This window comes from Neodiprion fabricii, chromosome 4 (assembly GCF_021155785.1).
Source record: "Neodiprion fabricii isolate iyNeoFabr1 chromosome 4, iyNeoFabr1.1, whole genome shotgun sequence".
NCBI lineage: Eukaryota > Metazoa > Arthropoda > Insecta > Hymenoptera > Diprionidae > Neodiprion > Neodiprion fabricii.
In genome coordinates, this window is record NC_060242.1 from 13877887 (window position 1) to 13902288 (window position 24402).

A 24402-nucleotide genomic window follows, 5' to 3' on the forward strand; every position below is an offset into this window, starting at 1 on the left:
AGAAGGCCAAAGAAGTACGGCGGCGGTCGTGGTGGTGGGCAGAGGGGGGCAGCGAGGGAAAAATATTCTATACACATTTTATAGCAATTAAATGAAATTTATTTTATACTGTTATGATAAGTTTTGTGATAAAATAATTTGATATGAATTTGTCCTTGTTAAATTACTTTTTCACCCATAGGTAGTTTGTTTATTTGCCATAATTAATGGATGAGAGACAGAGAGGCACGAGATTGTTATCCGCGTGAACGGTACGAGAGAGAAATCGGGCGATAATCAACGACGCAGCACACACGTAATATTTGTGCATACATTGTATGCATGCACGGAGAGAAGTAAACACTGGTGGTGGCCAATGTGCAAGGCATTAGGCAATGTCTAGCTGGAACGAGCAACGCTTGACACGGGCCGCTCGTTTTTCGACATGGCCTGCTCGTGTCTCGCGCATTGGTTGCCAGTGTTCACTTCTCCCCGTATAGCAATGGATAATATGTTATGATGTTGGTAGATCTATCTAGTCGGAATGTTTGAAAAATGTCCAAAAACTAGCCGACATTCGGTTTTTTGGTCTTAGTCGATTATCTCGCTTCGCGTAGGTCGTATAAAAAAAAGTTCCCCAAGGCTGAAGCTAGCAGCCAGAATTAGCAGCCAAGCCTTGTAATGTTCATTCCAATAAGGTAGTGAAAACCGAAATGGAAAATTTTGGAAAGTACCCGCAATATTATTATAGAATTATGAGGATAAATCTGGATTGCATTTTTATACTTCCAAAACATTTGAGACGTTTGGCTGCTAACTTTAGCTGCTAGGGTCAGCTTCATAAAAGTTCTCAACAAAGTATGTTCGGCGGAAAATTTTACACAAGATTATGTACTTTAAAATATAATTTATTTTAATCGTAAAAATCTAAATTTCACATTTCTCTCTGTTCTTTTTCGTTTCGCTATAACTTTTGAAATAAGTGTTGCATATTTTTGCAAATTTTAGAAAAGTTATGTATTTGTGTTCCAAAAAAGTTGCCGAAAACGGAGTCCGATATTGCAAGTGATTACGTCATAACGATGTGAAACCGTTAAAATTACGATTGGCTCTCAAAGTATCGCATGAAAAGATGAATCGACTCTGTTGGTGTCACTTGAAAGCTTTTTTTTCTACGCTCATAATACAAAAAAAATTTATACTCTGACCGTTTTTGTTTGCCAAAACGGCGAAAAATTCGAGCGAGTTCTATTTCCAGCACCATTGAGAGAGTTACGTAAATGTAAACAACTGCAATGGATTCAACGTGAAGAAAATTCGTATTTAACATATTTTCAAAAAAGTTGATTGTTCAAGAGAAGTTTAACAGATTACATTGACGGGTGTACCTCAAATACTAATAAGTATTCTCAGTAAAAATTAGGACAAATCGCGAATGTAGTGTAAGGATTATTATAATTTTTATTTTGTTACATTTTACCAATAAGATTATGAGAAAATTATAAAAAATCATAGAAATCGTAATAGCGCATTGACAGCTACTGAAATTAGGCTTGCGCGAAAAAAGAAATAAAATATTTTATTGTAAACATGACGAATTTAAAAAATTTTAGATAAAATATAATTACAATCGCCATTAAATTTTATAAAAATGTTATACTCACCGTGCACAAATAGTAACATAGCTTTTTATCATTGGTTTACATGAAAATAGTTGATTGTAATGATTTATTCTGTACTATTATCATATACAAATGGTTAAAAACTGAAAGCAATCAACAATTACGTAGCTAAATATTTAAGTAACAACGAAGAAAGGTCAATAATAAAAACAGATGATGGAGAAAAATATCTTTCACGTCGGGTCAAAGTGAAAACCGGGTTTTTTGAATGATGCCGTATAAAAGTTCGGGAAAAGTACACATATATTTTTTTTTTATTCAATCAAATACGAAACGGTAATTGTCGGTTTTTTTTTTGGATCGGGAGAAAACCAACGTAGCTTCTCAAAATTTTGTGTGTATTTTAACTCACACTTAGACAGTACAAGAAAAAATTTTTATAATCAATTGTCGTAAACGGCGAATCTCGAATTGGCCGATCCAGGCTCAAGCAGCGAGGCCTTTCGATGGTCAGCCGTTGACTGAAGATATATTCTTCAGTTAAGGGGAGAAATCCCTTTGGAAGCGTGAAAAATAGGTATTTTTCGATCATTTTTTCTAGATGGGAAAAATTATCTAATAATTTTTAAATTTTAACATAATTTTATTGAAACATTCAAGGTGAGAAACAATTTTTTTTGTTGCGATCATAAACAAAATGGCGGCGTTATTAAGGGTCTTGGGACGCCTGTTTTCCGTGACATCGAAAAGTGCTGCAGTTGTCACTCTTTTGCTGTTGATCTGAAAAAGATAAAAAATGATGACAAAGTGCAAAATTGAAAATTTGGGAGCCCTTTTATTCTAAGGGTCGAATTTTCGACCTTTTCTCGACATACTTGACCCCTAAAAAGGTATTTATTTACGCGCTACCTTTCGAACTTTAGGTACATCCTTCCGATAATATTACTGAGTGTGATCTCCCAAAACTTCATCGAAATCGGTCGATAACTTTTGGAGCTACAACACGAGCAGTTTTTGAAAATGTTGTTTCGAGATAATCGCGCTTAAAGTTTCAACATGTGAAAAATAGTGATTGTAGTGACTTACCGATTAATCAGCGATGCCAGGCGCGTACAGCAGACCTTCTTCTTCCTCGAAAAGCACATTTTCGGGCTATATTGCCTTGCGTTCCTTTTGGATAGTTTGGCATTTTACTTTGGTAAACTCGGCCGTTCGTGACAAAATTTCAAAACGAAACTGAATCTGTTTTTCGGGCAACGTATCGTTCCGTATACCTATCGTTTCACACTATATGGATATATCTATAATGTCCCCTTTATAAAATTTCTCGAAACATCTGCCTGGTCAAAAAAAAAGGTAGATAAGGGAGCATTGTGATGTGAAGGTTGCTCCGCCTCTAACGGTCCGAGCGCCCGACTCGCTACCTGACCGCACGCTGTCGCTACGCTCTACACTATATACAATAACTCCCCAAATATTGATTATTTCGGGTTTTCCTTTGGTCAGTATATTCTATGGGTATTATACTTTCGAAATATGTAAAAAAAAAAAAAATCGATTTTTTGAAAATTCTAAAGGGACTCCCCTTAACGCGTCAGCTAATGATGCTGCCATTTTGCGACAGTTGGATGATAAAAATTTTTGCTCATACCTTTCTGTTCACAACAACCTTGTGAAAACCAACTTTCCTATCGCGCGCCGCACAAGTCACGCGCCGCAACACGCATCACACACTTTCCAGTCGCGCGCCACAGCGGACAGCACCCATGACGTCACACGCGCCGCTGACGCCACCCACGCAGCCACGCGCGTATCGCAATCAGCTCGCGTGGTTTCCCGCTGTCAAAGTGGAGCCGCGGCTGGGATAAGTGACCACCGATCTCACCGATCGACAGGACAATTTCGGTCTCACCGACATTGAGCCACTACACGCCGCCTAGCTCACCGGAGAGCCACTACACGCCGCCATCGAGCACAACACCGATTCGTCGCTACTCCTCATCACTACAGCCTCCACCGCGTTGCCAGAGGACCACAACAACTCCTTACATCACATGGAATCTAACGTTGACTGATGCGTTGTGACGTGGTATTTCGTACCTCGTCACATTCTTTAATTATCGCACTTCCCTACGTACAAATGTCGCTAAAAATAACGAAAGCACGTCTGAGGCCAATACTCCAAAAACGAACGACTAATTATCTTTAAGTGAAATTCTCTTTATTAAGCTAATTTTATTCTATTTTCTAATTTTGTAACGCTCTACGAGAACCATCTACGAGACTTCCGCTTCGAGGTACCAGGACACTGCCTGACAGGGGTCACGTACCAGCTCAACACCGACCACCACCGACTACAGACGAACGAATACCGCTGAAACCACTCCCGATGGATGCCTATCTAGTTGTGAACAGGGTCGTGCGTGATGCACAAACAGCACCTCCAACTATTTAAGACTTATCGGCCAGGAGCCGAATCACGAATCAATGCTCCTACCGCTCGGATGCATCGCCAGACAGCGTACAGGGCTGTGCGTCAAAAACACAACAAAGCCTCTCGTCGACGATACTTGTCAGCCTGGAGCTGAACCGACCATGCCATCTACTAAGTCGTTGGCTATCAAATAGAGGACGGTTTTCTCTTCACGCACGGTCCTATCAAAGGGCTGTGGCGTGGAATAGGCTAGACTATGCTGACCACGTGGATCTGGTGAATATAGTGTGGGGATCCGGGTCGAGGGCCATCACCACCAGATCGTTCCGGCATGAGGGCTCCGATGAGCGAGGGCCGGGATGCAGCGCCAACGAAATAGCTACAACGGGGAGTACCAGTCAAGCAAGGAGTGAAGTACAGTCGGTCGCAAGTCCAAGAGATCGGTGACGTAATATTATCGCACACCTCAACATCGCAACACATGAGCGGTACGACCTTCTCTCTCACCAACGATGCAGCACGGCTGAGGGTAAACATCTCCGACCACCTTCCGACGTCCCGATACCTCGATACCTGTCGTCGAGGAAGAAGAAAAACAAGCGGCGAGGGATTATCGCCGCCATCCGTAGGCCAGACCTACGCGACCTGCTGGCCCAATTAGAATAACGCAAATTTGAGGAAGAATCACGTGACAGCAGCACGACAAAAATCAGGATCATCGCTCCTCTTGACACTCTACGTTCAGTTTTCACTCTAAGAAGACGTGCTATCGATATATCGTACCGCTATTACTATCTCTTGTATTTCTCGTATCGTAAATTCAGTTTCTCGCTTTTGTTACCGCATCTTCGGTGCCTTCTCTATCTTCTTTTTTACGTAAGTGAGGTTCCTTTTCTATTTTGTGAAGCCACGAAATTACTTGCAATATATCGTATCTTTATCTCTCTCTTTCTCTCTATCTTGCAGTTGGTCTGCGTAAGCTACCTGGGCTCGTACCTTATTTTCTACTATTTCTTATCTTGTCCCTTACTATTCCTTATTGCAAGTAACTTCACGACTGGTTGACTCTTACTTGCGCATTGTTAGTGACTATTGCTTTATTTTGTTATTTCTCTCTCTTCTAGAGTACCTAAATGTGTAATATCGCTGTATAACAGCGTGTTCTGTTAAATGACCAATTCTTATCTTCGTTATTGAGCATTACTATTTCGCTATGCTTCCTCTGAATAATTCATAACTGTTTCTTTACCCATTATCTTTGATTAATTTATCTTAGTGAGTGTACCGCGTGAGCGATCTTACATCGCCGCGCGGTCCCGCTCGTCGTTCATTTGACATTGGAGTATTGCGTCGTATCGCATAACATCTTTTTCATTATTTTCTTCGCTAATATCGCTGATCGTAGTTGTCCGTAGTCTCTTTGGTTTGTCGTATGTTGCATAGTAATTATCTTGAATATTATTTGTTTTAATCCCGAAATTATCTTTTACCGTACCGAATATTATCTTTCTTTCTTCTCGCACTTACCGCAAACTAGAGACTACGTATTATCTGTTAGTTTCTATATTTTATGATAATTCTCTACTTGACCTGTTTCCTTGAATTTACCTCGTAATTCATAATTTCCTGCCTCTGTATATTTCTGATAATTCTGGTAATGTGATAACTATTACAAGTTTTGTATCTCGCATGTTTCTTATAATCGCTTCTCATGTTTTATGGTTTACTTGATCAATGCTTAATTTAAGTACCGTATATCTTTTTCTGTTCTGCCTATTCATTATAAAACCGTGTCAATTGTTACCTCGAATCATAGTATCGCGAGCCTACGCATATTTCTCGCTTATTCGGAAAACGTTCTGTTATTTATTAAATCTCTCGCTAACTTTTCTCTGGCTGTAAATTAATTATCGCATCTATCTTAATTGTATCTCAATTTCTTCAGTTGTTTGCTTGTTATTAAAATTTATCGCTTCTTAACCAATATCTTCGATACTATTTCTGCTTCACCTGTTTCTTATTTTATCTATTGGATTCAACCTCTCCCCTCCACCATTATCTTGTCTATACTGAGCAAGCTGTGCAAAACCGTCGTAGAACCTGACCTTGTCTTTATCTATATCTTTTTCTCTAATTATCTATTTTCCGCATGTGCGTCTGGCGCCCAACAATCATATCTTTCTCTTTCATTATCTCTCTATATCTAATTATTCAGGTTAGTAACTGCGCCGTAGGGTAAGCAATTATCTCACTTGTTCGACTAACCCTCGCAAACCATCAAAAAAATTTTTGGTTACAGTGTATATATGTAAATAGTAAATGAATAAACAAGGTGTATATAAAACAACTTCAATTCTCATGTTTGACACCACAGCGATCAACTCCTTCCAAGCGGCTCGGTTGAAAAAGCTATCAACAAATAGCGAAAATGTGTGTTAAAATACACTCGAAGTTTTAAGAACCTTCATTCTTTTTCTCCATATCAAAAAAAAAAAAAAATAATCGCCGACAATCACCTTTCTAGGCCTCTAAATCAGGACACTGCGTTTAATACTATTTCATATACGGAGCGCAAATTAGCGCATCCGTGATGTGTTACAGTTACTCTGAATATTTTTTCCATACGAACACTTTTCGAAAAACAACATTGATTCTTTACCCAACGTAAATACTTCAATTGCGACTAGCTGAAACAGCATTTCGATTCTATGTCTACGAAAAGTCAAGATCGAGAGAGCACACGCAAAGTTATTCGAATAATTACGAATACTAATGTTATGGAATAGATCGAGCGCATGTCGAAAAGAATCCTATTTCGAAATAAATAATTGTTCTAATTTCATATTAAAAACGTATTACTGTAGATAATTCAGTTTGTCCCCTAGAAAATTATAAAATTCATAGTATGCATCAAGTATTAATCGCAAATGGAGGTATCAATATCGTACGTGGAACGCATATACCTATGGGGCATTCCACGTCAAATCGACCTGACCAAAAGCCTGACCCCCTCGGAATCTTTCTAAACTTCGTGAAATCTTTTGAATAGTCGTTAAGAGTATGTGTGATTTTTCTCAGATTTTCATTCGATGCCGTTCAGAGTTGAGCAGCCCATATAGATTACGCAGACTACGAGAATGTCCCAATTTTAATTAACTATAGCTCGTAAACTGTTGATCATATAACAAAAATGTTTGAATAAAAAAGTTTTACTTTCAAGTGAACTTCAACGGGAAAACATGCAAAAATTTATCAAGGCCGCTGAAAGCTCTTAAAAACTCAAAAAATATTGGTTTTTGAGATTACTCAAAACCAGTTTTTTCGCTAGAAATTTCAGAGGATATCCCTCTCTCAGTGTTCAAAAACGTGTGCAAGTTTCAGAATGGGCCGAGATTTGGTTTTGAAGCTATGAATTTTTTTTTAATTTTTATTGAAAAAAAAAATTTCAGCACATGAAAAGCACTCTGTGGAGTCAATGAAAATATAGTACAAATGATGAGATTCCGCATATTTATTTATTTTTTTTCAAATTTTACGGGATACAAGATTTGTATCCGAAGAATAGTATATTACACTACTAGGGCCGAAAGTATGAATTTCCTGCACTGCGCGGAGTAGGGCCGGAGGCGAAGCCGAGGGCTCCACGGCGCGCAGTTCAGGGCTTTCATACCATCGGCCCGTGTGGTGTATACTATATATTAGGGTGGTCCTTATTTGGGGTGTTGACGAATTCCGATAAGTGCGCCCCCTAGACACGTTTGAAATAAATTAAAAAAAATGTGTGCGAAAACGGAGCGCTGTAGTCCAATTAGAAGACGTGCCTGTAAGCTCGTTTTGTTTTTCATTTGAATAACATGGAATTTTCAGACTACTTCAGTCATTATGTTTTTGAGTTGTCCCCATGAACGCAAAAAATTCTTTTTTCACATAAATCTGTTGTTCATGGATCTCGGAATATCGTAAAATCTTTCCTGATCCAGAAAAACAGACAGCGATCAAAACATTTTAATTTTAATTATTACTTTTTAAAAAAGTATAAAGTATAAACGATGTGTTTTTAAATACACTAATTGAAATACATATTTTTTCCCACATGTACAATTATTTTTTTTACGAACTTATGACGTAAATAAGACTGCCTTTTGATTGGTGAAATACTGTCAAGCACCAAGCGGCTAAAAAGAGGTATTCTCACGTTGATCAATTTGCCGTCGTGTATAATATCAGGGGGATGGGGGGCGTAAAGGTTGTGATAAAGACTTGTGGAAAAATATACGCGTAGTTGTACCCATGAACAACAGATTTATGTGAAAAAAGAATTTTTTGCGTTCATGGGGACAACTCAAAAACATAATGACTGAAGTAGTCTGAAAATCCCATGTTATTCAAATGAAAAACAAAACGAGCTTACAGGCACGTCTTCTAATTGGACTACAGCGCTCCGTTTTCGCACACATTTTTTTAAATTTATTTCAAACATGTCTAGGGGGCGCACTTATCGGAATTCGTCAACACCCCAAATAAGGACCACCCTACTATATATAGATAAATATGCATATCCTTTTTAAATGCTTGCCCGACATTTGCTGCACGAGCAAAGCGAGTGCTGCTGGTCGGGGGCAGGCATCAAATACAATGATAATGGAAGAAAAATACAAATTTGAACAAATATTTTTATTAATGAATTAAAATTATAATTATAAATGAATAACAAATATATTATTTATTGTATCAGCATGAAAAAGAATAAAATTATTGAATTTATATGATAGTACTATTATAAATTATTATTTTTGTCATCTTTCTATTTATCGCAATTGAAATAAAAGTTGTTGATAATATTTCCATGAAATGTACAGTTTTGATGAATATTACCCGGATTTTGATCAGTATTTGGATTAAAAGAGATTGATTGTGACGTTTGTTCGCTTGTACAATGATCGGTTTCGATGATTTTGATCGGATTTTGCGGTAGTTTATTGTCTTTGTTTTTTGAAAAAACCAAAATAGGTTTTTTTTTTAAATGACTAGGTTTTATCATTTGTTTATTCCTAGGTTCAAGAATTTTTTTGTAGCTCGCGGTTCTGGAAAACACGTGTGGTGACTTCGGTATTTCAGGTTCATCAAGTTCATCAATCCTAGCAAGATCCTCATCATCAATTTCAAAATCGTCAGAAAAGGTGTGAAAGTCTACTTTGGCATGTAAAGGTTCATCAGAATTTTTTGGATTCGTTATTTTAACTGAAAAGTCGTTTTTCGCTAAACTTTTTGATGTTTCTGGATCAGTTACGGTGGATGCGGCTGCATAGGTTATGCTTTCATAAGTTTTTTCTCGATTTTTCATCAAATTCTCCACATATCCTGTAAAAAGTTGAATAAGATTTCCAGACACAAAATAAGTATCATTTCAGTACATATTAAAGAACTGAATATAAATATAATAAACTCATTTTTAATGATAATATTACAAACAATCTGATTGAAAAAATAATCTTGTACAGTATTTGTAGATTTCCATTCTCCTAACTGTTTCAGCATTGTTATAATAGCACCTGAGTTGGATGATAATGTCGCGCTAGTTCTCCGAAACCAATGTCCAGTATACTTTTGAGAGTTAGGCAATTTTAAATAGGATGCTATCAAGAGTAGATAAACAAGGAGAGTTCTGCGTAGAAACACCTTCTTTACCGACCAAGCCGACCAGTACGCCTATACATGCATCCCTGACGCAAACCCTTGAAAGTTACCCCCACTCTCGTAAGATGAAACGTGCTCTGCCGACCGTTCGTCGGTAAGAAAATCTCCCAAATGACCATGATCATCGGTAAAAAATCCTCCAAATGACCATGATTGTCGGTAAAAAATCCTCCAAATCACCATGATTGTTGGTAAAAAATGCCTCAAATTGCCGTGGTGTTACCCCTTGTGGGATAAGTTGTGCTCTTTGTCGGTAAAGAAAGTCATGCTCATCGAGCGGGATCGATAACTGCATTACCGAGCGCACTCCGTGAATCCTCAGGCGTTCGAGCGGTCCCCATGGATCCTCGAACGTTCGACCGGGAATCCTGGCGTGTGTCAGGTTTTGAGAGCTTCCAGAAGGTTCGAGAAGATTCTCACGGCCTTGAACGAATCTAGACAAACAACGCGTTCGACAAGTTTCGACTTGACGGCGAGCGGCATGCGGTCAAAGGATTTCGGTGCGACGTTGAATTTTAGACAAACAATTCTCGGAATCATCCGACGAAAACAATACTCGGAATTGTCCGACGTGTTTCGACTCGACGGTGATCGGCATGCGGTCAAAGGATTTCGGTGCGACGTTGAATTTTAAACAAACAATTCTCGGAATCATCCGACGAAAACAATACTCGGAATCGTCCGACGTGTTCCGACTCGACGGTGATCGGCATGCGGTCAAAGGTTTTCGGTGCGATGTTGAATTCCGAAAGACCCGCTCTGGCCTTGAACGAATTTTAGACAAACAATTCTCGGAATCGTCCGACAAAAACAATACTCGGAATCGTCCGACGAGTTTCGACTTGACGGCGAGCGGCCTGCGGACAACGGATTGCGGTGCGACGTCGAATTCTGGAAGGTTCTAACGTACAATCGAAGACACATCATTTCGGTAGCTTCTAGAAGTTTTTCAAGGATTCTGTGTGCCTGGTGGGAGGAATACGGCTATAAAAGGCTGAATTTCAGGTCAGAAAGACAGTCTTGCACCTTCAGCTCTCATGAAGAGAACTCCAAATAAAGCGGAAATAAATCTTCTTCTTGCAAATGAGAAGTGCTTTGGAACAACAACGTGAATTGAAGAAACGACTAGAACTGCTCATCAAGAATATTGGAGAAGTAAAACATGTGCTGAAAATCAGATCTGACCTCAATCAACTCACAAGAGATTTTGAGCACGTACAACTCGACAGTAACGATCATGGACTTTTCAAAATTGAACGAAGCCGCTCGCCTGGAGACACGTCTGCCCTTGAAAAAGCTTCCGGACCTCGAAGTGTACTTCGAATACCGAGTCAGTGGCGTTCGTCGGGTTAAAACGAAATTTGGTGATAAAATCGTTCTGGACTTGGAGGACTCTTTCACGATTTTTCTACCCAACCGACTGACCAAGGCCCTCCAAGAAGATTAAGATTTGTTCCAGAAGGTGACGACAGCCAGTAAGGAGATACGGTTGCATCTACGCTATCTTGGCGGACCGTACGGTCAACTTGAATTCGTATACGTATAATCTGAGTATCACATTCAAATATCCAGTGTCCTGTGGATGTCTTACGTTCAATAAACAAAAGAAAAAAAGATTGAAATTATGAATATTTTTTCATTTATCGCCTAACCATCTTGTATACCTTCAATCCTACGTACGTTTTTGTACCTAGTAATTGCATCTAAAATTAAGTCTTAAAATCCAAGAAAATGCCACTTCGAACACCACTAAGCAACGATGGAGGGTTTCGAGCTGCGTTTGCGTCTTATAACTGTAATGTGAACTCTACGATGAATTTTGGACGGGTTCAGACAAGACTAGAGTGCGAGGTCGACCGATAGCTGCGGTAGTATACATTCAGAGCCAAGGATCTGCGGTGTTGGGTTACTATCGCTCTAGGAATTCAAAACATGATGACGTTGGTGTACAGATTAGTCCAGAATGGGATGCAAGGTTGAGGCGCAGTTGAGATTTCGTTTGACAAGTTTTTATTAATTTTATGAGAAAAGTATTAAATATATAGATGTATATCTTTGACCCTGAATGATTCTCGGAATCGTCCGACGAAAACAATACTCGGAATCGTCCAAAGAGTTTCGACTTGACGGCGAGCGGCCTGCGGACAACGGATTGCGGTGCGACGTTGAGTTCGTGAGCCCTGTGAAGACGCCGCCTCGGTGTGTGTGAGTCACGTCGGTATTTACCCATAAAAGGGACCATGTCAGCGTAGAGCGATTATTCTAGAGCAAGCTTCGCAACTCCATCTTTGTCAAGTGTGTGATCGAAAGAAGAAGAAGAAACATGGATTCCGAAAAGTGTTTGAAATTAATACAAATTATGGAAACGGCGTTTAAGATTTTATCTGAAAAATCGTCACCGGTAGAAATTGCAAAATGGATTCGATTCGGAACCCAAAATACCAGGCTTTTGAATAAAATCTTACGCAAAAGCGCCTCAACGATCGGGTAGAAGACAAGAATTTTGACTACAATTGGAATTCTGAAATCTTTGACAGTCAAATTTCAACAATGTCAAAAAGTGGGTGACGGATTACGAAGCCGACGAAGAAGCGATCGAGGAAGGTGCGAAGATTTGGAGACAGCTTTCGAGAGCCGAATTCGGATGGGAGCCATTATCAATCTGCGGCATAAAAATTTGAACAGGTTTTTGGAAGATGCGAAACACCTCGTCGTTGCAAGACTGAAGAAAATGCTACGAAAAATGGGAAGTTTAAAAGCAAACTGTGTCTTGTGTTGTGAATTCAATGTAACGAAAAACGCTGAACTTGTTGAGAATATGAAATATTTTAACACCAAAAACCAAATCATCCTCCAGCCAGCTGACATACACGGGTGGTTCGAAGAGAACGTAAAGCAAAAAGTGTTGGCCAAGGTGGAAGATTTTCTAGAGAGAAACTCTGGTTGGTCGCTGACTGAAATAATCAATTTGACTGTAAATATCAACAAGTACGTGCCACTGCGAGGCGGTGTGTTCACATACACACCACTACCCAAAGATATTCAAGATAAGAAGACTGTCGTCAACATCCGCAACAGAGACGCGTATTGCTACCTCTGGTCGGTCACCGCAGCCCTCCTTCCAGCCAACAACAATCCCACCGAAATTACTTCATATCCACATTTCAGCTCAGTGCTACAATATGACGGTTTGCATTTTTCAATGTCTTTAGAGCAGATTCCAAAATTTGAGAAACTTAACAAACTTTAAATTAACGTTTACGGTATAAATGATGCGGAAAAACAAAAGCGTAGTGAAATTGTACCCATTTATTTGAGTCGAAACAAGTCTGATATGCCTACAATCCATCTTTTAGTAATAGAGTCTGAAAACGACGGTGACGATGATAGTATGGAAAATATTGAAAAGAATGTAACACGTCATTTTGCATGGATTCGAAATTTGTCGCGGTTGACAAGTTCTCAAATTTCCAAACGCTCACATCAGACGTGGTTGTGTGATAGGTGTCTGTCTCATTTTAATTTCGAAAGATGTTTGTTGAAACATCGAGTTGATTGCATGAATTCGAATAAAACCAAAGTCATCTTACCAACAGAAGAGGACAAGATTCTCAAATTCAAAAATTTCAAGCACAAAGAAACCGTTCTATTCTGCATTTACGCGGATCTACAATGTTTACTGCAACCCACACATGAAAGTTTTGGGGAAAATAGAACAATTTATCAGAAGCATCTTCCGTATAGTATAGCTTACTATCTGCATTGTGTGTTTGACGATTCGCTTTCAAAATTCAAAATCAATCACGGAGAAACTTGCATCCAATGGTTTGTGAACGAGTTAAAGGAATTGGCACTTTCGTTAGAGAGATACTACAAGAGTTGTACCGATGGAACTACTAAATTTCAATCAGATCAACGCATTTGATTTATAGGCAGTCTGTCATATTTGTGAAAAACCGTTCACGTCCAAAGACGTGAAACATCGGGATCACTGTCATTTCACGGGAAAGTACCGTGGTGCTGCTCACCGCAGCTGTAATCTAAATTACCAAAATTCGCACACAATCCCAGTGATATTCCACAATCTTTCGGGTTACGATTCGCATTTTCTGATCAAAGCCCTGGCAACGTCATTCGAAGATACTGTTACACTATTACCTGTTAATAAAGAAATGTACATTTCCTTCACGAAATTCGTTAAGGGAACGGATGTAACGTTCCGTTTCATAGATTCGTACCGTTTCATGCCTGGCAGCCTCGATAAATTATCATCGTATCTGAATGATTGTCAAAAAACAATAACACGTAAATTCTGCAGTAGCTTGAACAAATTTCAGTAATTGACTAGAAAAGGTGTCTTCCCGTACAAATACGAAGACAGTTGGGAGAAGCTCGAGGAGAAACATTTACCAGCCAAAGAACGGTTTTATTCAAAATTGAATGACCGGAATATATCAGACGACGATAACGCACACGCGTGTGACGTATGGCAAACTTTTAACGTCCAAACTTTGGGAGAGTATTTGGACTTGTATTTACAGACGGGAGTGTTTTTACTGGCTGACGTTTTTTAAAATTTTCGACAGAATTGTTGGACGACGTACAAACTGGACCCGTTACATTACTACACAGCGCCCGGTCTGTCGTTTGATGCAATGTTAAAATGTACAGGCATCGAACTCGAGCTTCTCACCGACATAGACATGGTTATGTTCATCGAAAAAGGTATTCGTGGTGGTGTATCACAGTGTTCGAACAGATACGCAAAGGCCAACACCAGGTACATGGGAGAGAAATTCGATCCTGAGATCGAAGAATCTTATCTCATGTACTTTGACGTTAATAATTTGTACGGTGCTGCTATGAGCTTTGCTCTGCCATACAGTTCCTTCGAATGGTTATCAGACTTCTGACAATGCGACGTTCTTACCATCTCGGACGATGCGGAGTTTGGTTACATGCTGGAGGTAGATTTGGAATATCCTGCGGAACTGCATGAAACTCATAAGGATTTACCATTGTGTACGGAGCACTATGTACCTCCGATTTCGACCAATAAACAGCCAAAATTGACGCCCACACTATTTTCCAAGAAAAACTACGTTTTTCACTACAGCGTTTTGAAACAATGCTTACAATTAGGCTTAAAATTACTCAAAATTCACAGAGTTCTTCAATTCAGGCAAACCCCGTGGCTTAAAAAATTTGCAGATTTGAATACCGATTTGCGGAAGAACTCTCACAACGAATTCGGGAAAAATTTTTACAAACTGATGAACAACACAGTTTTTGGCAAAACAATGGAAAATGTTAGGAAGTATAGAGATGTCAGGCTGATCACGAAATGAGATGGAAGATACGATGCTACAGCTACTATAGCCAAACCCAATTTTCACAGCTGCACCGTTTTCGACAATGATATAATTATCGTTGAAATGAGTAAGACGAAAGTCAAGTTGAATAAACCGTTGTATGCAGGTTTCTCCATCATGGATCTGGCTAAAACATATATCTATGATTTTCATTATAATTATATTCAGCAGAAATTTGGCAACCGACCAAAATTAATGGATACGGATACCGACAGTTTGATTTACAATTTTACCGTCTCCGACATATACGAACATATAAAGGAGGACTTGCACAAATTCGATACGTCTGATTATCCGCTTGACAACGTTTATGGAATGCCTTTAGCGAACAAAAAAGTTCTCGGCTTGATGAAAGATGAGAATAATGGAAAAATAATGCTGGAATTTGTAGGATTAGGAGCTAAACTGTACGCATTCCGAGTCTTGGGAGATGAGAAAGACAATAAACGTGCCAAAGGTGTCTAAGGATCAGCGTTGAGAAAAATGACTTTCAACGATTATTTGGAATGTGTTTTGAACCGTGAAAATCTATCCTCAAATCAGCATTTGATATTAAGTCGAAAGCACGAGGTATACACCGCATAACATCGGAAAGTAGCACTGAGCTGGAATGACGACAAGGGGATCGTGTTTCAAAATACAACCGACACGCTTCCGTGGGGCTACAAACCTACACCTTAGCTTTGTAATTTATAACTGTACCATGATGTATAAAATATTATTATTATGTAGGATAGTGAATAAGAACGCTCCGAAATACAAGAAATTGTACAACGATGCATATGTCTGTCGATTGTCTAAAAAATAAAGACGCATACTTGTTGTGTGTCGGATATAAAATAAAGAGGGACATACGTTTTTACAAAAAAATTCAGTTATTCAAATGTTACATAGCCGATTCGTTTATCCAACTGTTGTGTGTATTGTCAAAACCTAACCATTTAACGTATATTTTTCTTCCGCGTTTCTTGAGCACCTTCTCCACCAGAGAGATATCCGGATGTTTAACCTTGAGGAGCTCTTGTTCGTAGAAACCACCAGCGATGGGTTGATCTCGGTAGTCTTTGAGCTTGTACGTCACAGGATGAGTATTTTCCACTCGACTTATCGTGAATATTTCAGTCGTCTAATTGGGAGTGTAACCTATCTCGAAGACATTTTTGAATTTGCTGATTCGAACTTTGTCGTCGGATTTGAACTTTGCCGATACGGTAGGTATCGCTCGAAGCCCTCCGTACGCCTGACGTAATAACAGCCTCTCGTTTGCAACGGTGACATCCGACGGTTTCATTCTTATGGTTCGGTGTTTGGTGTTGTTGTAAGCCGAAACCAATTCAGATAAGATATCGAGCCACTTGTAGCTTCCTTGCATGCTGAACCGTGTCCACATTTCACCTTTCAGCGTGCGATTGAAACGTTCACAGATCGAAGCCTTCAAATTACTGTACGTGGAGTAAAGTTTGATTCCGTAACGTGTCATAAGCGATTCAAATTTCGAGTTGTAAAATTCCGTTCCTCTGTCGACGTGTAAATTTTTCGGTATCCGTCCTTGGACAAGCACAGATTCCATTGCCTTCGTAATATCATCTCCAGACTTGCTCTTTATCGGTACGGCCCACGCATACTTTGAAAAGATATCAATGAATGTGAGCATGTACTTGCAGCCTTTCTTTTGTCCAGCGTACGACGTCATATCAACAAGATCCGCCTGCCAAGTCTCGTCGATGCCGCGCACGTCTACACGTCGACGCGAGTGATTCCGGCGTGCAAGTTATTGCAGTTCCTTCATCAGTGCTTGCTTTTTCTCGTTCATATTCCAACGCTATTAGTCTGGTGTCCAATTTGGAAATGATTTCAGCGTTTCGAATCGACAGGTCTCTGCCTGTTTTAAAGTCTGTGTAGAAGGTATCCAAGGCTTTCTCCGTGGTGATCTCCAAAGCTTTGATTATTTGATTGAGGTTGTCGATTTGTTTTTGCAACACGCTGAATTTTAGTCTCAAGGTTTTTAAAGTTACAGCATTGCTCGGCTCTGCGGGATCTGCGACATTGCACATTCTCTTGTTCCGTATATCGTAATGCCCGTCCGCTGTTATTTGAAACCCGACACCCGGAGCACCGCGAGTGCTCGCCGCTGTGTTTTTATTCAGCTGACGTCTAAACACGTCGACGCTCATCTCGTAAATGATTGCAGAGTCGACGAGAATTGGCTAATAAATGATTCCGGCTTCCCGCAATTCTTCCAGAATCGACAGAATTTTGTTGTTGTGACTTGTATTCCCAGCCGCTCGAGATGCGATAAGCAAACGAAGACGTTCCACCAGCTCGTTAGCGTCGTCCCAGAAAATATAATCTGTTTTAACACCTTGTCGAGTAACCCAAGCCTGAGGTAGCAGTACACCTTTGCCCGTACGCTTCGACATCTGTGACGATGGTGATACGTCTTTGCCTGACGTAGAAATATTGTGCAGCTCAGCAATCAAATGGTTGAATTTGGCGCTCTGAGCGTTTCGGATAGGCTCGGTGGCGCTATAGTTTTTTCTGTGAGCATTTGTTGCGAGGAGGATATTTCTGTAATTCTCCCTGTCGTTGCGGGTAACGTGAGCGCTGTTGGGCATCTTTTCAAACAGCAGCTCCAGCAGTCCTTGAGTTTTCGGATAGAGCGTGCCGCCTATGCGAACGGAATCGCGCTCGAAGCTTATCGGTGAGTCACCAATTATCAGCCCGGCAGTAGAAAGACTCTGTACCCCGTACACGGTATCCAACTCGTGCTGTCTTTGTTTATCGTTGAGCATCTGAAGATATTCATCCTCTGGTCTCACCGACGATTCCGTGACAGTTCGATCCTCTTCCTCTGCAGTTGCAAAAGAATCTTCTGCTTCCATTTCGTTCTTCGGCTCATCCTTTGTTTCAGTTTTGAGTTCTTCCTTCACCTCTTTCTTGACAAGTTTCGTGCCTCGAGAAACATTGACTAATTCCTGCAGCAGGGTTACCACAGGTTTGAAGACATCCTTCATTGTTTTCTGCAGCGACTTTTCTCCCGTCCTGAGGATTCTGTGCTTATGACGAATCGCATTACTCGCTTGAGCGATACGATGCAAGACTTCTTCTTCCTCACGACTTCCCTGCATGTTGACACAACTAGTTCTGGAAAGCTACTGTTTCGTCGTCTTCGAAGATCGTGTATTTTATTCTTTTGTCATGTTCATGGAATTGTCAAATCCCCTCCTATACCGACCATTACCGAGCTCTCTATCCTTGTTGATCACTACGAAGCCATATTTGTCACCGTTCCAGCATGCCGCACACAAGTCTTTAAACTCTACGTACGACATATCGGTGTTTACATGATCGTTGTACACATGTCTCAGATTCATCTCGTCTTGTTTGAATAAGACCAGCAAGTTGGTGTTGTCGCGCACGAGATGCTTAGGGATTTGAGCGTACGTCTGACAAAGATAGAAACAGTCTACGTCGTGATGTCCACCCATACAAAAGTACGCGCGTATGTTACCCTGCTTCTCGCACGCTACGTCATCGAATATCATGATCAAGTTAGGTTGCGTTTCGTTCGGTGCAATGACGTGCTCATGCTCGTTAAAGGGGTCATACTCAAGACCGTCAACATTTTCGAGCACTTGACTCAGAAACTTGTACTGCAATTGATTGAGAGATTTTGAGTAAACGGACAGGTTTTCGAACCTCAAACCGTTCGGATGCGTTATAAGCGCAAATAATGCCTTGGTTTTGCCACAGGTAGATGATCCGCAGAATACCGCACGTACACTACTCGGCAACAATTCGCCATGACGTTTTTTCCGTTTTGTACTCTGCTGCGTAAATGTGTCAAAATTCATCACGGGCAGCCTGGTCGATTGTGTCTCGAACCTCATCTCAAACGTGACTGGCTGGATTTTCTATAAATGCATCGTTTATAATAACTTTCTCTCAGTTGCAGAGCGGACATGATTGTGCACACACGTGATCGTAAGCGATCGTCAAAAAAACGATCGAGTGGGAAAGGTTTGGTAAATAGTATTATCAACAAACTTCCGATCGAGTTGCATGTTCCCGTTCACCAATACTGCGGTCCTGGCACCAAGTTGACGAAAAGACTCACGAGAGGCGATTCCGGTATCAATGCTCTCGATGCAGCGTGTAAGGAACACGATATAGCGTACTCGAAAAATCGTGAGAACCTTGAAGCTAGAAGCGTTGCGGATAAAATATTAGCCGAAAAAGCCTGGAAACGGGTTCTCGCAAAGGACGCAAATTTGGGTGAAAAGGCGGCCACTTGGGCTGTAGCTAACACGATGAAGGTGAAAACAAAGTTAGGCATGGGGTGTCGAAAACCTAAGAACGTTTCCTTGAATAAAATCACACGAGCGGCAAAACAGTCTATGATTCAAAGCTACGACGCGAAAACGAGCATCAAGTTTGCACTCAGAGGTGCTCGAGAAGCTGTGAAAAAAAAAGGTGGTAAACATAATGTCCGATCACCGCGCGTTCTACCGGTACCCTCAAAAGTTGGCGGATTTCTACCTTTTCTCATACCTATTTTTGCCGGTCTCAGCGCTACGGGTGCGTTAGCGGGAGGTGCTGCTGGTATAGCAAAGGCTGTAAACGATGCGAGCGCGGCTAAACGAGAATTGGAGAAAAGCAAACGGCATAAGAAAACGATAGAAGCGATCGCCTTAGGTATAGGTCTCCATCTAAAACCTTATAAAAAGGGTTTCGGTCTTCATCTTTCAAAAAACTAAATGACAAGCTACCACGCCGAGCGTTGACCAACTGGGATTTGCTGAAGTATGCAAAAATCATGAAAATTCCGTACTTCCGAGGTGTCTTTATGCGCAACGAAATGCCCAAAACCGGGCCGCGTAAAAACGAAACAGCTGTAGTCAATCTCGACGATAAAGATGGCTCTGGGACACACTGGGTTGCATATAAAAAACGCGGCAGCGATGTAGTTTACTTCGACTGTTTCGGTCATCTTCAACCGCCGTTAGACCTCGTGAAATATCTCGGTGTTGGTAGCGTTGAGTACAACGACGAAAGGTATCAGGATTACGGTACATTCGATTGCGGAAACTTGTGTCTGAAATTTCTAAGCGATAAGCTATAAACATGACACGTAATTTGATAACGTCAGTCGAGCACTTGCAGTCATGGATGATTCCTTTACATTAACGGTATCGGGAACGTCTTCGATTCTCGAAGCGCAATATTTTCCTCCGATCGAACTTGCTCTGAACAAAAATTATGTTCTCGGTCTCGTTGAACTGATAAGCTTCAATTCCATTCCCAACGTTGATGTCGGTCAAAGTAAAATATACGTAGCCGATAAGGTAGTCACTATATCCACTGGCAGCTACGAAATTGAGGATATTGAAAAGTATGTTCAAGACGCGTTAAAAATACCAACATTGAAATCAGCATAAAGCCTAACAATAATACATTATGCAGCGAAATCAAATGTAACCATATCGTTAATTTGGAACCTGACGATTCTATTGGTCAGCTTCTCGGATTTACACCGCGTGTATTGGCAGCTACCCTAACTCACCATTCGGATATGCCTGTAACTATTCTCAAGGTCAACGCGTCGCGAGTCGAATGTAGCATTACAACGGGTGCCTACGTCAATGGACATAAAGTGCATCTTATTTACCCTATCGTTCCACCGGGATATAAGATCGTGGAAGTGCCGTCGCACGTCATTTACCTTCCGATCACCGTCAATACCATAAATCACGTACAACTTCGGTTAGTCGATCAAGACGGAGATCTGGTTAATTTTCGCGGAGAAGTTATGACTGTGAGACTGCACATCAAATCGCGATAAACGATGGGAATTGTATATAACAGATTGTCCAAAAAGTGTTATAGTAGTCAGTTAGCATGTCCCGATCAAGTCAGTCATCGATCGATTCCCCAACTGCTAACACGTCGAAACGTGGAGTTCCTGATAGCTCTGGGTCTAAAGCTGACACCTTCTGGAAAAGGAATTTTCGACAAATAAAACTACGATTCTGCTGTTTCGTTGTATGCTACGTACCATGGAGGAGGAAATCTTGAGCATTAAAACACCTGTCGTCTTTGACGAATCAATCGCTCACCAAGAAATACACGCACACAAACCGTACTCATCGTCAACTTCCAACAACAGCGATGAGATTCGAATCACCGTTCAGCATCAGGATTTATGCGTACTACCGAGCAAGAGTTCGCTGCATATATCTGGAAAATTTCTCAAATCGGACGGCACTGCAGCGGCGATCACAACTTTGGTCAATAACGCCATCTGCCATTTATTCGAAGATGTACGGTACGAACTCAACGCCGTAGAGATTGATAAATGTAAAAACGTTGGTCTGACCAGCCTGCTGAAAGGTTTCGCTTCGCTCAACCCTGGTCAAAGTTGGCTTATAGAAAATGCTAGATGGCTCGATGTTCAGGAAACGAAAAAATTAACTGATGCCGATGCCAACTTTGACGTAGTTATTCCTTTGAGCATGATATTGGGCTTCGCTGAAGACTATCGCAAGATCGTCGTTAACGCGAAACATGAGCTGATTCTTACAAGATCAAAAAGTAATTTAAATGCCATCGTTCAAAATCGAGAGGAAAACTTTAGAATCGTGATCGATCAGGTAGAATGTTTAGTACCCTATGTGAAGCTCTCGGATCAACGAAAAATCACACTGTTGAATTTCATTGAAAAAAATACACCAGTCTCCATGAGCTTCCGCAGTTGGGAGTTGTACGAATATCCTTTGCTATCGGCAACCACGAAATACGTTTGGACTGTGAAAACGTCCACCCATTTGGTAAAACCGCGATTTGTCATGCTCGGTTTTCAAACGAATCGAAAAAACAAAGCCGGCGAAAATGCCAGTCATCTTGATCACTGTAACATTACTGACGTCAAGCTCTTCTTGAATTCCGAGTATTATCCGTACGGTAACCTGAACTTGCACATGAGTCACAATCGCTTTGCATTACTGTACGAGATGTACGCAAACTTTCAAGCCACCTATTACGGCAAAGAACCCTAGCCTCTGTTGACGAAGAGCGAATTTCTACAGCACGAACCTTTGATTTTCATCGACTGTTCGAAACAAAACGAGGCTCTGAAATCTAGACCGGTAGATATTTGTATCGAATTTGAGGCTAAAAATAACTTTCCTACCGGTACATATGGCTACTGCTTGATTTTACGTGATCGTATAATTGAATATAACCCGCTGAGCGGTGGTGTGAGGAAATTGGTATAAAAACCTTGAAAGTTGTGACAATCAATTCAGTATTTTTCACGATGGAGTTCATAGTCGACGTACAAGGATTCAGAAGAACGGGTCCCGGTTTTGCACCAAAAGAGTTGGCAGTTGTGCCACTCGACGAAGATACCAACCCGTCAATCTTTCTCTTCGAAACTCCGTACGATTGGAATTATTTACTCGCTCCGTTCAAAAGCGAAAATTTGCGGCTGTCACGGAATTATCATGGACTATCCTGGGAAGGTGGTGATTTACCTTTCGAGAAGCTCGATTTCACCATCGAATGTATATCGCTGCGTGAGGCTTCAACAGTTAACGTAAAAGGTTTGGAGAAGAAAAGTTGGCTGCAGAAAATTCTGGGTGAAAAAGTTGAAGCCGTTGATTTGATAGATTTGGGTTGTCTTTCGTTGCAGAAATTGAATAAAATGTCGGACACGAATTCAAAGTGTACGCATCACGCTATATTCCGTCCAAGCTGTGCAGCTCAAAACGTATTGTTACTGCGAAATTTTTTACTCAAACACAAAAGACAATCGGTATCTACTCGAACAGTTATTCATTCTTATTGCCTAAAGCATGGGTACGATACCGTTGAGTAGGAACACTCATATATCAGCATTACGAATTTCATGAAAAACTGCAATCTTGAGTTGTTGTTTTCAATAAAATATTTTGCATCGTCAATAACAACCGTTATTTCAGAACGTCTGTCCCGCTAGTTAAGAGTTTATTTCAGAACCTTCCAGAATTCAACGTCGCACCGCAATCCGTTGTCCGCAGGCCGCTCGCCGTCAAGTCAAAACTCTTTGGACGATTCCGAGTATTGTTTTCGTCGGACGATTCCGAGAATCATTCAGGGTCAAAGATATACATCTATATATTTAATACTTTTCTCATAAAATTAATAAAAACTTGTCAAACGAAATCTCAACTGCGCCTCAACCTTGCATCCCATTCTGGACTAATCTGTACACCAACGTCATCATGTTTTGAATTCCTAGAGCGATAGTAACCCAACACCGCAGATCCTTGGCTCTGAATGTATACTACCGCAGCTATCGGTCGACCTCGCACTCTAGTCTTGTCTGAACCCGTCCAAAATTCATCGTAGAGTTCACATTACAGTTATAAGACGCAAACGCAGCTCGAAACCCTCCATCGTTGCTTAGTGGTGTTCGAAGTGGCATTTTCTTGGATTTTAAGACTTAATTTTAGATGCAATTACTAGGTACAAAAACGTACGTAGGATTGAAGGTATACAAGATGGTTAGGCGATAAATGAAAAAATATTCATAATTTCAATCTTTTTTTCTTTTGTTTATTGAACGTAAGACATCCACAGGACACTGGATATTTGAATGTGATACTCAGATTATACGTATACGAATTCAAGTTGACCGTACGGTCCGCCAAGATAGCGTAGATGCAACCGTATCTCCTTACTGGCTGTCGTCACCTTCTGGAACAAATCTTAATCTTCTTGGAGGGCCTTGGTCAGTCGGTTGGGTAGAAAAATCGTGAAAGAGTCCTCCAAGTCCAGAACGATTTTATCACCAAATTTCGTTTTAACCCGACGAACGCCACTGACTCGGTATTCGAAGTACACTTCGAGGTCCGGAAGCTTTTTCAAGGGCAGACGTGTCTCCAGGCGAGCGGCTTCGTTCAATTTTGAAAAGTCCATGATCGTTACTGTCGAGTTGTACGTGCTCAAAATCTCTTGTGAGTTGATTGAGGTCAGATCTGATTTTCAGCACATGTTTTACTTCTCCAATATTCTTGATGAGCAGTTCTAGTCGTTTCTTCAATTCACGTTGTTGTTCCAAAGCACTTCTCATTTGCAAGAAGAAGATTTATTTCCGCTTTATTTGGAGTTCTCTTCATGAGAGCTGAAGGTGCAAGACTGTCTTTCTGACCTGAAATTCAGCCTTTTATAGCCGTATTCCTCCCACCAGGCACACAGAATCCTTGAAAAACTTCTAGAAGCTACCGAAATGATGTGTCTTCGATTGTACGTTAGAACC

General features: G+C 40.6%; 1 protein-coding gene across 1 annotated transcript in view; it reads left to right on the forward strand.

Annotated features, from left to right (window-relative positions):
• The first annotated feature begins 17715 nt into the window (after positions 1 to 17715).
• LOC124179507 (transmembrane protein 8B-like) overlaps positions 17716 to 24402 on the forward strand; it is a 380831-nt gene continuing 374144 nt past the window's right edge. Inside the window, exon 1 of the mRNA XM_046563978.1 lies at positions 17716 to 17805. The gene's annotated coding sequence lies outside the window, so the exon portion shown is untranslated. The remainder of the gene's footprint in view (positions 17806 to 24402) is intronic.